Source organism: Lithobates pipiens, unplaced genomic scaffold, assembly GCF_037356315.1.
Source record: "Lithobates pipiens isolate NorthernLeopardFrog02 unplaced genomic scaffold, aLitPip1_a1.2 Scaffold_8, whole genome shotgun sequence".
NCBI classification, from domain to species: Eukaryota; Metazoa; Chordata; class Amphibia; order Anura; family Ranidae; genus Lithobates; species Lithobates pipiens.
Genome location: NW_027507903.1, coordinates 60,528,690 through 60,545,800, shown reverse-complemented (window position 1 = coordinate 60,545,800; position 17,111 = coordinate 60,528,690).

Genomic DNA, 17,111 nt, shown 5'->3' with positions numbered 1-17,111 from the left:
CTGGATTTGGCCTGCGGGCCTTGTGTTTTACACCTGTGGGTTGAGTATTTATCATATATTGTACATTTTTAAACCTCTTGAAATATAATATTTGTGTTTAACCATCATCATTTGTCTATTAGAAGCAGTTATATATCCTTCTTGTGTTTACTTTTATACAATCAAGGTAATTGCTTATGTTAGATTTGTGGTTGGTGCATCTACTTTTACATGGACATTCTTGTTTTCTTTTTTGTAAATCCATGTGTGTTACGGTAATATGACTCCAGACTAAAATATGTTCATCATATACAGTACGTGAACTATAGCTTGTAGGAACACTTCATGGTAAATGGTAAATCTATTTTACATAAGGATGTAAAAGAAAAGAGCAGTCAAGAAATTAGGATTTTTGTACCCATCTTAAAAGCCTTTAAGTAGTGCCACCTGCAGGAGTAGGGCACTATGTACACCATTGGTGGCTGGTGCTCAATATTTTGGAGATGGGGGTAAACAAACCTGCCCCCCTTACTTGCACAACCAAGTGGGAAGTCCTAAGACTCCCTGACCAATCGGGTCTCAGGTCAGGACCCACTTCCTGATTGGCCAGGAAGAGAAGCAGGAAGACATTAGCCATAATATTAATTCTCTGTTGTCACACAACTAGGTGGGCTCAGCGTGCAGTGCTCTGCGCTCCAAGCCCACCCTTTTTTTAAGCCAATTAAAGCCTCTAATCATGTGCTTCAAAAAAGAAAAAAAAGTATTGAAATCCATGTGTAAGGCACCCTGCATGCGGGTTAGGTGCCGGGCGCATGGATTAGGGGGGTGGCACCCCTAATGGAGTCGCCACCACTGATGTAAACACAGAAGAACAGCCCAGGGGCAGCCCCTGTTGGTGACTAAGCCTTCTATCTGCAACAACTAGCTCAATTAGTAGCAAGCCGTGCATAGGATTCAGGCAAAACACACCAAAGCCACATAAATGAGGAGGGGTGCTCTGTCCTTCAATTAATGTAGAAAAAGCGATTACAGTGCCTTGCAAAAGTATTCACCCCCTTGTTTTGTTGCCTCACAACCTAGAATTAACATGGATAGTTTGAGGATTTGCATCATTTAAATTACAGAACATGCCCACAACTTTGAAGATGTTTTTTTTTATTGTGAAGCAAACAACACATAAGACAAAATAAGAGAAAAAGTCAATGTGCATAACTATTCACCCCCCCCCCCCCCCAAAGTCAATACTTTGTAGAGCCACCTTTTGCGGCTATCACAGCTCCAAGTCACTATGGATAAGTCTCTATGAGCTTGCCACATCTTACCACTGGGATTTTTGCCCATTCCTCCTTGCACAACTGCTCCAGCTCCTTCAAGTTGGATTGTTTGCGCTTTTGAACAGCAATCTTTAAGTCTGTCCACAGATTTTCTGTTGGATTGAGGTCTGGGCTTTGACTAGGCCATTCCAACACATTTACATGTTTCCCCTTAAACCACTCAAGTGGTCATTGTCCTGCTGGAAGGTGAACCTCCGTCCTAGCCTCAAGTCACACACAGAGTGATACAGGTTTTGCTCAAGAATATCCCTGTATTTATCACCATCCATCTTTCCCTCAACTCTGACCAGTTTCCCAGTCCCGACTGCCGAAAAACATCCCCACAGCATGATGCTGCCACCACCATGTTTCACTGTGAGAATGGTGTTCTTTGGGTGATGTGTTGGGTTTGTGCCAGTCATAGCGTTTTCTTTGATGGGCAAAAAGCTCAGTTTTAGTCTCATCAGACCACCTTCCTCCATACATTTTGGGAGTCTCCCACATGCCTTTTCACAAACTCAAAACGTGCCATTTAGTTTTTTTGCTGAAAGTAATGGATTTCTTCTGTCCACTCTGCTATAAAGCCCAACTGTATGGAGCGTACGGCTCATTGTTATCCTATGTACAGATACTCCAGTCTCTGCTGTGGAACTCTGCAGATTCTCCAGGGTTACGTTAGGTCTCAATGCTGCCTCTCTGATGAATGCCCTCCTTGTCTGGTTTTGGTGTCCAGCCATCTCTTGGCAGGTATGCTATTGTTCTCCTAGGAATCATCAAAAATTTGGATTTTTTTTATAATCTAACCCTGACTTGTACTTCTCAACAACATTGTCCCTTACTTGTTTGGAGAGTTTCTTGGTCTTCGTGGTACTGTTTGGTTAGTGATGCCTCTTGCTAAGGTGTTGCAGCCTCTGGGGCCTTTCAAAAAGGTGTGTATCTGTAATGACAGATCATGTGACACTTAGATTGCACACAGGTGGACATCGTTTCACTAATTATGTGACTTCTGAGGGTAATTGGTTGCACCAGAGCTTTTTATGGGCTTCATAACAAAGGGGGTGAATACATACGCACATGCCAATTATCAGTTTTTTATTTCTGAAAAATGGTTTTTTTATATATTTTTCTAATTTTACTTCACCAACTTAGATTATTGTATTCGGATCCATTGCATGTAATTCAGATTAAAAAAAAACATTTAACTAAAGCCTGTAATGTAACAAAATAGGTAAAAAGTCAAGGGGGGGAGTACTTGTGCAAGGCACTGTATATGGTGAGTTCAAAATCCCTTTTTTCTCTTTCATTCTGTAAAGAACAAAACAGGATCTGTTAGCTCATGACTGATAGAACGTCCCAAAGTGGTGTCAAAATAAAGGGTGGGTTCAAACAGAAAAGGCCCACAACAGTGTACCAGCAAACCACAACCCCAGCATAAATGCTCATACTACTGCCTGCAAAACCTTGTGACTGTATCTAGCATCAATAGAATAGGCAATGTCAGCCTTTCAGAACATGGTAAGAGTATGAACCACAAACCAGGTACACATGTTGCAAACCTGAGAAACAGAAGAACAGTACTACAAAGCCCAAGACTACAAAGAGCCCTGGTGGAGTGAGCAGTAATGGGAAAACGGTGTTCTCTATAGGGCCAGACAGGCCAGCTCTTTCTTTTTAGTACCACTTACTTTGCTAGTTTTTTGTTTTGTTTTTTGCACTGTACCAACTTTTTTGAGATGTGTTGCTGCCATCAATTTCAATATTACCTTATTTGTTTATTTTATTTTTTTCAAAAATGGTCCATTTTCGCAATTTAAACATTTTATATTTTTTAGTTTAAACCTTTTGAGGGAGTTGAAAGTCCATGTTGCCCAGCGACAGCCCCAAAACATCACTGCTCTAGAGGAGATCTGCATGGAGGACATGGAGGCCAACATACCAGCAACAGTGTGTGACAACCTTGTGAAGACTTACAGAAAACGTTTGACCCCTGTCATTGCCAACAAAGGATATATAACAAAGTATTGAGATGAACTTTTGATATTGACAAAATACTTATTTTCCACCATAATTTGAAAATAAATTCTTTCAAAAATCCAGGGGAAATCATCCCTGATGAAGTCACGTGACACGTGACGATACGCGTTGGAATAGGAGGAAATTGTGACACCGGAAGTGACGTCCGAGATACGAACGGAACGCTCGGCCGTGCTGTGATATGCGAACTATCTTTTGTATGTTTGTGAGTACCGCTCTATTTTTCTGGTTTTATTAATAAAAAGTGTATACGTACTTCACCATTGGAGCCTACCTTTCTTGTTCCCTATGAGACCCTGATATTTCATCAACTGATGTGGAGTAGGGATACACTGCCTGGATCTTGGGAAAATTATTTTCTGCTGTTTACCTTACAGCAGTAAGGTAAGGGGCCATTCCACCTGATGTGTGTGGAACACTGAAGAGGCACAAGAGTTTGTACACACTGGTTGTTGGCACCGCCTATCTGGAGAAGCACCTTATGAATCACGTGTCACCTTATTTTTTTATAGAGACTCTGTTATTTATTTTTGTGTATCTGCTGTAGCTGCACTGTGTGACTCACGTGTGTGTTATTGCTATATGTGTTTATTCATTTTTATCGTGGAAGAAGTTTTTTGCACTTTATGATCTCACTAGCTTGAGTTTCGCATATGCGACTTTGAATTTTTGAAGCACTGGACACTTTAATATTGTTTATATATTTCATGCTTTATTCCAGCACTTGACACTTTATTCACTTATTGTTTTAAGGGTGCAATAGTCGGTTTACACTATTGTTTATTTGTAGATAATTTGGTTACTCTAGGAATAACCCTCTAAGGAGGTTACTATTTAATAGCAAGCACTAGGCACTTTAGATCTATTCATTACTTTTAAGGTAGCGCATCACCACTTATTTGATTTTGTTATATACTCTCATTATGTGATGTGGACAAACATTATAAAAAGGCATGTGAAATGGTCTTTTAATACAGCGAAAAAATATATAAAAAATTTAAAAACATGAAAGTCACTGAAAAATGACTTGAAGGTTTAATAGATCAGGTTATGCATCACTTTCAGTCAGGCTTTGTACAGCTGCTCATAGACACATTCACTGGCCATACAGGAGCAGTGAAAACATTAATCAATGGCAAATAACAAGCTCTGGTGAGATGAAAGGTTCTGAAACCTCTGCAGCCAACACAGAAGAGTTCCCCTTTCCTTCCACAGAATAAAGGGGTCATCGTTTCCTGGGATGATCAATAATTGAATAATGACCTAACTGCAGTAGGAAGCTAGAAACTTTCTGTCGGGTGAAGCTCCTAGTCAAACTGCTGAACTAATCTTCTTCTAGTGTGTGTGTCCTAACCGAAATGATGGTATTTATCTCTTACACAGTGACGGGCGTATAGAAGTAAAATAGGGTAAAATGCAATAACCCGCGTTAGCCAACCACTTTTTAATCACCCATTTTACATTATTAGTGCTATGGATTACTTCACGCTAAGCATCCACTTGAGCGCCAGCTTCGCTAGTTATTTTTAAAGCATTATTATGCTCATTTTTACTGTACATATATATTTCACACATTTTCAGTGCATTTTATTCAGACTAATGGAAAGCAGATTACTAAGTCGAGGAGACTGGTTGTTCGAAACATATGAAAAATGCATGATTGCAGGTGTTCCCATTGCAGTTTCTGGGGCCAAAATTGCGCAACTCCTGCTCCAAAAAAGTGTGCAACAAGCACAAACCACCGATAACATGTAAATAGGCCCATAATATAGAAATGGAAATTGTTGAGCTTCTGGAAAAATGCGACAAAGTGTGAACAGAGGCATAAATATTATTCAATGCCAAACAAATTATGGAGAGGGAAGAGGAAAAGCTGCATAAACATACAACAGTGGATATGTCCACCAGGACAGTATCCATAACCAGGCCAAGGTGGCCTACCTATCTAACAAAGACCTACTATCTAAACGAAACTCCCCCCCCCCCCCCCCCACACCCGAGTGAGTTTGCTTTAAATATTAAAAATTTATTAAACATTGTTGTCAGCTTGTGGTGCTCAGATACAGTTTAGTTACACTTTAATGTGGCTTATTTTAGCAATGCTGGAGACCATCGGGACCTATACTATAGAGGTATGAAAACCATCATCACAATGTGAGTTATTGACCAAAAACCATGTTGGAAATTCTTTCCTTTTCACAGCCACTCACATGTTTGTCACATACACTGGGGAAATAATTATTTGATCCCCTGCTGATTTTGTAAGTTTGCTCACTTACAAAGAAATGAAGGGTCAATCATTTTTATCATAGGTACATTTTAAATGATAGAGACAGAATACCAACCAAAAATCCAGAAAAACGCACGAAACATGAAATTTTGTTGCAGTTCAGTGAGTAAAATAAGTATTCGATCCCAAAGCAAAACATGACTTAGTGCTTGGTGGAGAAACCCTTGTTGGCAAGCACAGAGGTAAGACTTTTCTTGAAGTTGGTGACCAGGTTTGCACACATCTCAGGAGGGATTTTGGTCCACTCTTCTTTACAGATCTTCTCTAACGTCTTAAGGTGTCTTGGCTGTTGCTTGGCAACTCGAAGTTTCAGCTCCCTCCATAAATTTTCTAAAGGATTAAGGTCTGGAGACTGGCTAGGCCAAGTGCTTCTTCTTGAGCTACTCCTTTGATGCCTAGGCAGTATGTTTTAGGTAATTGTCATGCTGGAAGAGCCATCTTTAGTGTTCAGACTGAGGGAAAATGGTTCTCATCCAAGATTTTACAATACACTGCCTCTTCCATTAGCCCCTTAATGCGGCAAAGTCAACCTGTACCTTTAGCAGAGAAATAGCCCCAACACATAATATTTTCACCTCCATGGTTGACTGTAGGGATGGTGTTCTTAGGTCATAGTCAGCATTTTTCTTCCTTCAAACACAACGAGTCAAGTTAATGCCAAAGAGCTACATTCTGGTCTCATCTGACCAATCCTTCTCTGAATCATTTATATTTTCATTAGCAAACTTCGGATGGGCCTGTACATGTGCCTTCTTTAGAAGAGAGGGGCCCTTACGGGTGCTGCAGGATTTCAATCCATGACAGTGCATTGTTGGTTTGTTTGGTGACTGTGGTCCCAACAGCTTGAGATCATTCACAAGCTCCTCCCATGTAGTTCTGGGCTGATCTCTCACTTTTCTCATGCTCATCCTTACACCACGAGACAAAATCTTGCATGGAGCTCCAGACTGAGGGCGATTGATGGTCAATTTGTGTTTCTTCCATTTGCGAATAATCGCTCCAACAGTTGTCTCCTTCTCATCAAGCTTCTTGCTGATGTCCTTGTAGCCCATTCCAACCTTGTGCAGGTCTACAATCTTATCCCTGATGTCCTTTGACAGCTCTTTGGTCTTGCCCATGATGGTGAGGTTTGAAAGGAAGAAAGAGATTCTGTGAACAGGTGTCTTTTATCCACATAACAAGTTGTCATTAGGAGCATCTTCTTAAGGCCTCTTTAACACGACCGATCCGTTCAGGTCCGCCTGTCAGTTTTTCAGGCGGACCTGAACGGATGCTCCATAGAGGTCTATGGAGTGTCAGATGTCAGCGGTTACATGTCCGCTGACATCCAACCCGATCCGATCCGAAAAAGTGTGACGGAGGAAAAACCTACTTTTCCACCCTTTATCGGATCGGGTGACAACGGACTGTGCGGTCCGTCGTCATCCGATCTCCCATAGGGGAGAGCGGCGCTCTGACAGGTCTACGCAGTGTGCAGAAACAGACCTGTCATCTTCCTGCTCAGTGGGGATCGACGGAGCAATCCCCGCTGAGCAAGCGGATATCCACGGGGCGGATCATCATTGACAGGACTAATATGTGTACCACATGAGCACATTCTGTAGCCAGTCTGTGGGAACCAGAATTATTGTTAGTTAGTAGGAGATACTTCACACTAGAAGTATCTCACACTGGGAGATATTTTACTCACTGAACTGCAACTAAATTCACAACATTTGTATGATATGGGGGTTTTTTTCAGGATTTTTAATGGATATTCTGTCTCTATCATTTAAAATGCACGTATGATAAAAATAATAGACCCTTCATTTCTTTGTAAGTGGGAAAACAAAATATGCAGCGGATTAAATAATTAGTTTTGCCACTATATATCTGTGTGATAAATCAGGAAGATGGGTCACAGTGTTACTTGGCAATTCAGGAGTTATTTAAAAATGGATAGATATCTCACTGTTTATTCGGAAGTATAAGGTGTCCATTTAATGAGTGATCTGGCCTGCCTTTACAAATTGCAGCCATTAAACACCTAAAAAGCCTACAAAGGTAGGAAAAAAGTGATTGTAAAAGGTAATGAAAGACCTGTTGACTATACAAATACACTCAAGTGTCACATAAATATCTTGATATGAAAAAAAATATTCATACCTAATCCCTCTCCAATAGGTCTACCATGAGAATATACACTCACAGACCACTTTATTAGGTACACCTTTTTTACACCTGTTCAATTGCTTGGTATCACAAATTGCTAATCAGCCAATCACATGGCAGCAAGTCAATGCATTTAGGCATCTAGATGTGGTGAAGAGGACTTTTTGAAGTTCAAACCAAGAATCAGAATAGGGAAAAAAGGGCATTTAAGTGACTTTGAATGTGGCATGGTTGTTGGTGCCAGATGGGCTGGACTGAGTATTTCAAAAACTGCTGATCTACTGGGATTTTCACAGACAACCATCTCTAGGGTTTACAGAGAATGATATGAAAAAGAGAAAATATCCAGTGAACGGCAGTTGTGTGGAGGAAAATGCCTGGTTGATGTCAGAGGTCGGCGGATACTGGGCAGATTGGTTTGAGATGATAGAAAGGCAACAGTAACTCAAATAACCACTCTTTACAACCAAGGTATGCAGAATACCAGCTCTTAACGCACATCACATCGAACCTTGAAGCAAACGGGCTACAGCAGCAGAAGACCACACCGGGTGCCACTCTTATCAGCTAAGAATAGGAAAATGAGGCTACAATTTGCACAGGCTCACCAAAATTGGACAATAGAAGATTGGAAAAACTTTGCCTGGTCTTGATTTCAGCTACAACATTCAGTTGGTAGGGTCAGAATTTGGCGTAAACAGCATGAAAGCATGGATCCATCCTGCCTTATATCAATGGTTCAGGCTGGTGGTGGTGTAATGGTGTGGGGGATATTTTCTTAGCACACTTTGGGCCCCTTAGTACCAATTGAGCATTGTTTAAACACCACGGCCTACCTAAGTATTGTTGCTGACCATGTCCACCCCTTTATGACTACAGTGTACCATCTTCTGATGGCTCCTTCCAGCAGGGTAATGCACCCTGTCACAAAGCTCAAATCACCTCACCACTGGGCAATGAGGTCACTGTACTCCAATGGCCTTCACAATCAACAGATCTCAATCCAATAGAGTACCTTTGTCAGCCAACAAATCAGATTTGTCATGTCAGATTTGTCAGCCAACAAATCTGCAGCAACTGTGTGATACATAATACCACAAGTGCATGGCTTGTGTCTGAAGCAAAACATGTGAAGACACGTGCATGTATAACAATTGCACAGGACATGTTGAGTGCCTCTAGAGTCAGAAGTTATGGATAAATAGTGACACAAGATCACTGTATATATGGAAATGAATTGATGTATAGACATTTTTATTCATACATGAGAATATATGGTATGCTACCCACACTAGACCCCATGGAATGTAACAGGAAATGATCCTCTAGAGCAGTGTTTCTCAAATCCAGTCCTCAAGGCACCCCAACAGGTCATGTTTTCAGGCCTTCCATTATTTTGCACAGGTGATTTGATCAGTTTCACTGCCTTGGTAATTACCAAAGCCATTTCATGTGAAGGTATTCCTGAAAACATGACCTGTTGGGGTGCCTTGAGGACTGGAGTTGAAAAACACTGCTCTAGAGAAGTGGTTCTCTACCGCCTGGCCATGGCATCCATGGGAAATTGGGTCCTGCTTCTCAAACATCTGCTCCTTTCTGGCAACCCTTACCTGTGATCACTGGAAATCAGAACACTTTATACACAGGCCATTTGTATTCCAGATGGATTTCTGAAACCATCTCAGAATGTTTTGTAGAGTAAAATGCATTCATTTTCTATGTGTGTCTGGCTGAGATAAATCAGCACGGAGACTCATCATCATTTGAGGTATAATTGTGATCATTATAAAATGACGGCAGGGGGTACATTTTCAGGCATACCTCCCCAGCATTTTATGTTTTTCTTGTATTTGGCAGGCTGTATTGGAAATGAGCAGTGATTCAGGAACAAACAATCCATACTGAACAGATTTATATCTAATTCAATCCAAAGGATATTATAAACCACATAGAAAGCACTGATTGCTTACTCCAGAAGGCTTTATATTAGACATTTTACAGACATCTTAGAAGATATTTTTTTTTATGTTACTTAAAGCAGAACTGAATGTTTACCATATATAGGAACAGTTTAACAAGCCAAAATGTGCAGTTCTTCTCTACCAGCCTTGTGGACCAGGAAGCCCTGCTAGACTCCGTAGCTAGGTTGGTGGCTTCACTTTGTCCGCTGTAGTTCAAGCTGAAATCCAGGGATGATATATTTTGCATACTAATATTGGGTCATCTTGACACAATATAAATATGCATTTGTGACACCCGAGTGGCCTTGGCGGAAGCTGTAAATCACTGTAGCAGCCCAAGCTACTACAGTGATGGCTGCAATCTTCCAGGTGCTAAGTTGTGCGACTGCCCTTCTGCATAGCAACCACAGAGGGTCGCAAGCCCAGCCTGGCCACAATTCAGAGAACACCTTGAACTTTTTTAACTAAATGCAAAGTGTTCTCTGATTGGACAAGAATAAGTAGAGGGGTGTAATGATCTCTACCTTGTCTAATCAGAGAATGCTTTGCATTCATGCCATCAGGCCACCCTGATCTCCCAGAAAAAAAATCTGCAGAAAGCAATGCCACATGCTTTCATGGTGCTGCTCTCTGCCCGCCAAGGGAGGCAGAGGACCCCTGATATCATGTGGCCAAGATTAAAGTCACCTGATATATACAAGAAAAAAGATATAAGGGTGCAGGTGGTGCTCCAAGGGGGGAGGGGCACTGCAAATAAGGGAAGAGTGGAAGCTGGGCTTTAATGCTTTGTAGTCAATAAACATTAACATCACTGATCTAAAGTGGCTCTGAATGCTGGACAATTTTAAGGGGTTGTAAACCCTCAAGGTTTTTCATTTTAATGCATTATATGCATTAAAGCGGAGTTCTACCCAAAAATTGAACTTCCGCTTTAAGCACTCTTCGCCCCCTTACATGCCACATTTGGCATGTAATTTTTTTGGCGGGGGGCTTCAATAGAAGTGGAACTTCCTGTCCCACTTCCTCCTTCTGCCCAGGGACCGCCAAGGCGACTCCTCCTTTTGCCTTGGAGGTCCCTCCCTCTAGGCGATCGCCTGTCCACTCTGAGAGCACAGTGCAACTCGCACATGCGCCGTGCTTACCCGGCTGTGAAGCTGAAAGCTATCAGGGCCGGGTGCCCAGAGTGGCAATGGAGGCGCCGGCAGAGAGGAGGGGGAGAGGAGCGACACCCCGTTCAGCTGCATCACTGGACCGTGGAGCAGGTAAGTGTGTGTTTATTAAAAGTCAGCAACTACACTTTTTGTAGCTGCTGACTTCTAACCAACATAAAAAGCCTGGAACTCCCATTTAAGGTAAAAAACCTCCTGTGATACAGCTTCCCCCCAGAGCCCCCCTTTTACTTGCCTGAACCTGGTCTTTCCAGCAGGTGTCTTGGGTCCTGATTGTATACATTGATAGCAGCACAGCCTTGCCATTGGCTCCCACTGCTGTCAATGAAACCCAATGATACCAAGGGCTGGGCCGAGTCCTGCTGCCTGTGTCAATAGACGCAGCAGCAGGACACAGGAGCGCATCCGCATGAGTTCCCCAAGGTAGAGCGGCTCCCCAATGGGGCACTCGAGAAGAGGAGGAGCCAGGAGCGCCACTGAAGGATCCCAAAACCAACTGCACATAGGAGGTAAGTATAACATTTTTATTTTTAAACCAAACCTTTAGATACCCTTTAATGCATTAAGGTACAAACATGTCCCACTAGTTTTATCACCCTCTCACCCCCCTGTGTACCTGAGTCCTACAGTATCTCAATCCAGCACCTGTCTGCAGTGGCGCTGGTCTCTTTATCTCTCCTTCCAGGACTCAGTGAGAGAAGCAGGAGCCACTGACTCCTGCTGCTGTCAATCAAATCCTGTAAGGGGTAAGCAGGGGGTGGGGATGAGCCTTGCTGTGTTTGTCAATAGACGCACACCACCTTGCTAGGGAGCAAGCTGGCAAGTGTGCCACCATAGGAAGCAGCTTAGAGGAGTAGAGGAGGAGCCAAGGGCACAAGCAGGAGAACCCAGAAGAGGAGGTTCAATAATATTGCACAGAGCAGGTAAGTATAACATGTTTATTATTTAAATATTTTGCATAGTGTTTTTCTTTTTTTTTGTAATCTTTATTTCCTTATTCTATGCAAAATAATAACACATACAATGCAAATAAGTACAAATGCAGACAATACATAAAGACTGATTCAATAAATAATGTTTTTTTTGTATATGCCATATGTATATTTATAAATACTGGTGCAAAGTAGTTATTTATAGCACCACATGGCAGATGACTGATAATTACATTTCACCACAAATCTTTTCGTTTCACCCTATACATTTTGCATTTAGTACAGTATAATAAATGGCAACTTTCAAGTACCATAACAGATTGGCGCCGCTCCAAGCCTTCGGTATCAGTCTCCCAGATTTACACTCTGTATTCAGGTGCTGGCAGAGACAGAGCACATCTCACTCCAAGATACAATATAGCATACAAATACCGCCGCACACTGTATTCAACTCCAGTGTGGAGTAACTGAAAGACAGGCTTCAGCTTAAATCCCCACCGACCAGTCACGTCCCATTGACATGTCACCCGCATTGGCTTTAATCATAGAGACCTCTAGTGTGCGGCAATATTTGTATGCTAAATAGCTGTCTGATACTAAAAGATTAGTTTAAAGTGGTGTTGCCACCAAAAAAAAAAAAATTGCTTAAAATTAAGTAAAAAAGTCAAAAAAAAAAAATCTGACATTTTTTTACTCACCTCTAAATGCCTGTTGCTAGGGGGTCCCTCGTAGTCTGCCTCCTTCAGTGCCTGGGCTGGTGACATCACTTCCCCTCTGCGTCGCACAGTCATCTGGGACCTGTCACGTGTCCCAGGTGACTGTGCGGCATATCATGGCGCGCGGCGCTGCTCGCGCATGCACAGTGGGTGCCCGGCTGTGAAGCCACAGCTGGGTGCCCACAGTAAGAATGCCGGCGCCGTGAGCGGAGTGGGGAACGAGGGGGGGTTCGTTCCCCAGCATTGCTGGACCCTGGGACAGGTAAGTGTCCGATTATTAAAAGTCAGCAGCTGCAGTATTTGTAGCTGCTGACTTTTACATTTTTTTTAGGGGCATCCCACTTTAAAGACGGCCATATATAGTGCTAGTTGCAGAAAATAAAAGTGCTTGATTCCCCCCATCAACAACAGTCAGTGGTGATGGAGGAATCCCTCCTGCAGAGCTACTGAGTTCTCCCTGCAGGGGGACCTGGGGGCCCGGGGAGCCGCCCCCGGCCAGGAGAACACACAGTGATTATTGCTATCGGCTATAGCAACTGGCAATAATTGCATGTAAAATCCGACATGCTGGTTGTACCCAAGTTGCTAAATTGATCAACTTGGGTATAATCAGCCTGCCCATACATGGTTCCAATCTTTGCTGCTCCTTGCTGAACGGGCCAAGATTTGAACCGTCTATAGCTTTAGATGGAAAATAAATAGGATAAGTAGCATGCCATTTTTCATGTACTAATATGGTCACAGTAAAGATTTCCTCTGCTCGCTACTGCTGTCATACCAGTGTACCTGAAGGTTCCCGTCTAGTTAATGTGAAGGGATGTAGCCTAGAGTCACAAGGTTGGGGTCTTTCAAAAGGGATTTCATGGTGTAATGTAATGGTAGCCTTGCATTTGGATGCATGTCCTCCACATGCATAGCCAACTAAGGGACTAAAGAAGCCCCTGCCTATTAGCAGAGACAACCCATCCACTCATAGTTTGACTTTGACTTTGAGGAGAATCCCGGACAGGTGGCAACCCTAAGTATAACTAAAGGCAAAACTTTTTGTAGTTTTGGATAGAGTGGAGAGGGATTAGAACACCTGTCCGTCTTTATTGCTGTCTGTGTCCCAGTTGGGGAGATTCACCCCCTCTACTGTTTACTACTATCATTGAAAGTGAAAGTAAAAGAAAATCACAAATTTTGAGTTGTCCCCAGAAAAGTAATAGAGGGGAAATCTTCCAATGGAGACCTTAGTCAGCAATAACGAAGCATGTGTAGCACCCTGGTGTTTAGGCAGGGTCGCTAACAAATTTAGTCTGCCAGGTAGTAAGTGTCCTGGCTAATTGTTAGAGGATCCATCTGGATTTGCCTCACTTCTCTCTTCTGTCACTGGGTGGGACTGTTGCCGGTGACATTAGATTGACAAAAGCCTAGCAAAGTCAAACTATGAGTAGATGGGTTGTCTCTGCCAATAGGCAGGGGCTTCTTTAGTCCCTTAGTACCTCCTGGGAGAGCCTATTTGTTTGGGTGGAGTCAGGTGATGGCTGTTCTGAGACACCTGGATGGCTGTCTGGGTGGACGTGTGTTAAAATGCCCGGGGTTGCTTTGCCAGAAGCCTGAGGCCTATCCCAGGAGTACCTGGTTGCTAGGCTGTCTGAGGCCTATCCAGGAGTAGGAGAATCAGCGTGGGGTTGGGACTTCAGGCTTGGAATCCGACCAAGTTTCAGAGGTTCAGCCGGACAGGCAACCTAGTTGTTGCTATTGGTAACGATTATTCCGGTTGCCAGCAGAAATCACGGATCAAGGCCAGAGGTGAAGGGAAAGCACTAAGGGACCATCCTTCCTGTTATCAGAGGCCAGTTTATGGAAGTCTGAAAGAAGTACCAGAGCAGCCTTTTCACCAGCTGGGGACAGTGAAGAAGTGGGAAAGCTTCAACAGAGTGTCAAGCCAGGGACCCAGCGGGTTGGCGGGGGTGACGCTTGAGAAGTATACAGCGGGTTAGCTGTGGAAGAGCTCAGAGAATCCAGTGATGACTGGGATCTTGAAGTCTAGTGAGAGACTGGGAGCTCAGTGAGTGAAGATCTACAGTGGGACACTGAGATGTAGTAAAAGATCTATACCAAGTCACCGTGAGGTACATGAAAGCATCACTATTGATTGTTGCAAATTCAGTTGCCATAGGAGACAGGGGTTCTACAAATACAGAAAACAACAGAAGATACTCTGGCGTGACTTTAAAGGGCAATGACGTAAAAAAATGCGTATGCAGAAAAATATAAATAAAAAAAGTTTAATAATAATACATAATCTAAAAGTATAGACACAACATTAGCTGTAGCGACAGTTTACAAGATTAAGATTGATGTAACATGTTGTTCATAATGAGATCAAACAAAGAACCACTAATTTACATCACTCTTGTAGAAGTGAACAGAGTGATACTCAACGTGTTTCGAGGTCATACATTATTCCTCTTCATCAGGAGAAAGTGGCATTAAAGTTTATGATATCATATATAAGCAGGTATCTTGATATGTTACATCAAGAATGTATTAAAAGAACAAGGAGATATGGCTGTGATAGCCCCATAAAGCCCAAAGAAAATTGATACGGGCACGGTCACCCCAGGAATGGCCAAAAGGGGGGCAGAAGGAGGGGAGAGACCCGACCCAAGACCAGGCAGACCACACCAAAATGAAGATGACACAGATCTCACTTCAATAGATACACAGCATAGAGGCTGGAATGGTTCCAAAATAGAGGATCCAGAAGCCAATAGATAAGAAATTGCTAGTGGTGTCTCAAATTTAGGAGTTGGTGTTGCAAGGGAGCGATATCCACTGAGATAGGTGCCTGGAAAGTCACCTTTTTAGGTGTGTGTCTATATTTTTAGTTAGTACAATATACCACATAGATGGCCTGTCATGCGAATATCCTAGGTCGGGGAGGAATTTCTCCTTATCGAAAAGGCAGCTGCTTAATGCTCCGCCTACCCTCCTCTACACAGCTGCATCATCTTCTCCCCAGAGCGGGGTCTCCCAGGTCTGTGACGTGACCGTGACGTGAGGTTGGTGAGGACTCTGGAGGGGAACCTGGAGGGTGGAGAAGAAAGGAGAGTAGGTAGAAAAAAATTAGATGACGGGGAACCCCCAGGCAGCAGCAACTGCAGGGATGAGCACTGCAGCCTAGCAGAAGGTACTAGTACTTGAGTAACCACGATCTTGATCATCAACAACATGTGAATGTGTACCAGTGACAACTGCCAAGCAGAAGTGAAGCAAGCAGCCAATCAAATATAGTGCTCAAACAATATGGATTAAATAAATATGCTTAGCCATAGATATCTTAAATAAAGTGTAATAAAGTGATTTGTGCAAGTAGTACCTGTTGTTGCACAAATCACTTTATTACACTTTGTTTATGATATCTATGGCTATGCATATTTAATCCATATTTAGCACTATATTTGATTGGTTGCTTGCTTCTGCTTGGGCCTGGCACTAGGGCCGAAACAACTAATTGATTAATCAACAACTAATAGATTATGAAATTAATCGATTACTATTTTCATAATCGATTAGTCAGTCAGAAACATAATGGGGTTAAAAAAAAAAATTCATAGTACAAAAAGAGTAAATAATCGCTACTGTAAATATTACTTTCACTGTTGCACAGTAAAAAAAAAAAAAAAAAAAACTCTTACAGTAGCTATTTGCTCTTTTTGTACTATGAAGGGCTAATTATTATTATTTTTTTTACCTCCATTATGTTACTAAATGTCTTATGCCACGTACATACGATCGGAATTCTGATCAGAAAAAACTCTGATGGTTTTCCCAACGGAATTCTGACGGGATTTGTTCAAGTCTTGCATACACACGGTTACACCAAATTTCGTCCGTCAAGAACGCAGTGACGTACAACACGCACGATGGGACTAGAAAAAGGAAGGTCAATAGCCAGTAGCCAATAGCTTCCATCTCGAAGTTGAATCTGAGCATGCGTGAGTTTTTGCTTGTTGGAATTGCATACACACTATCGTAAATTTCCGAAAGAAAGTTTTTCCGTCTGAAAAATTGAGAACATGCTCTCAAATTTTTGCTGGCAGGCAGCTAAATTCCGATGGTGCATACACAAGGTCACATTTTCCAATGAAAAGCTCTCATTGGTCTTTTGCTGGCCGAAATTCCAATCGTGTGTACGCGGCATTAGGCCTGGTTCACACCTATGTGTTTTTTGGTGCTTTTTGCAGAAATGCACTACAGTTCATTTAACGCTCACATCTATGCTCTGTTTAGCTGATGCGTATTTGAAAAGGATCAAGGACCTTTTTCAACACAAAACTGTGCTTTTTGTGGTTCAATAAACTTCAGAAAAGCATGTAGTGCGTTTTTGCCGCAATTTGTGTTTTTTAATCTGCCCAACAACAAATTGCCCAAAAAAAAAGGCATAAAATAACGCAAAAACGCAAATAGCAGCGAAATCACATGCGCAAAAAACATGCACAGCAAAAAGCACTACATAAATTGATCAAAAGGAAACTGCATAGGTGTGTCCTGAGCCATATGCTGGCCTCACGGATC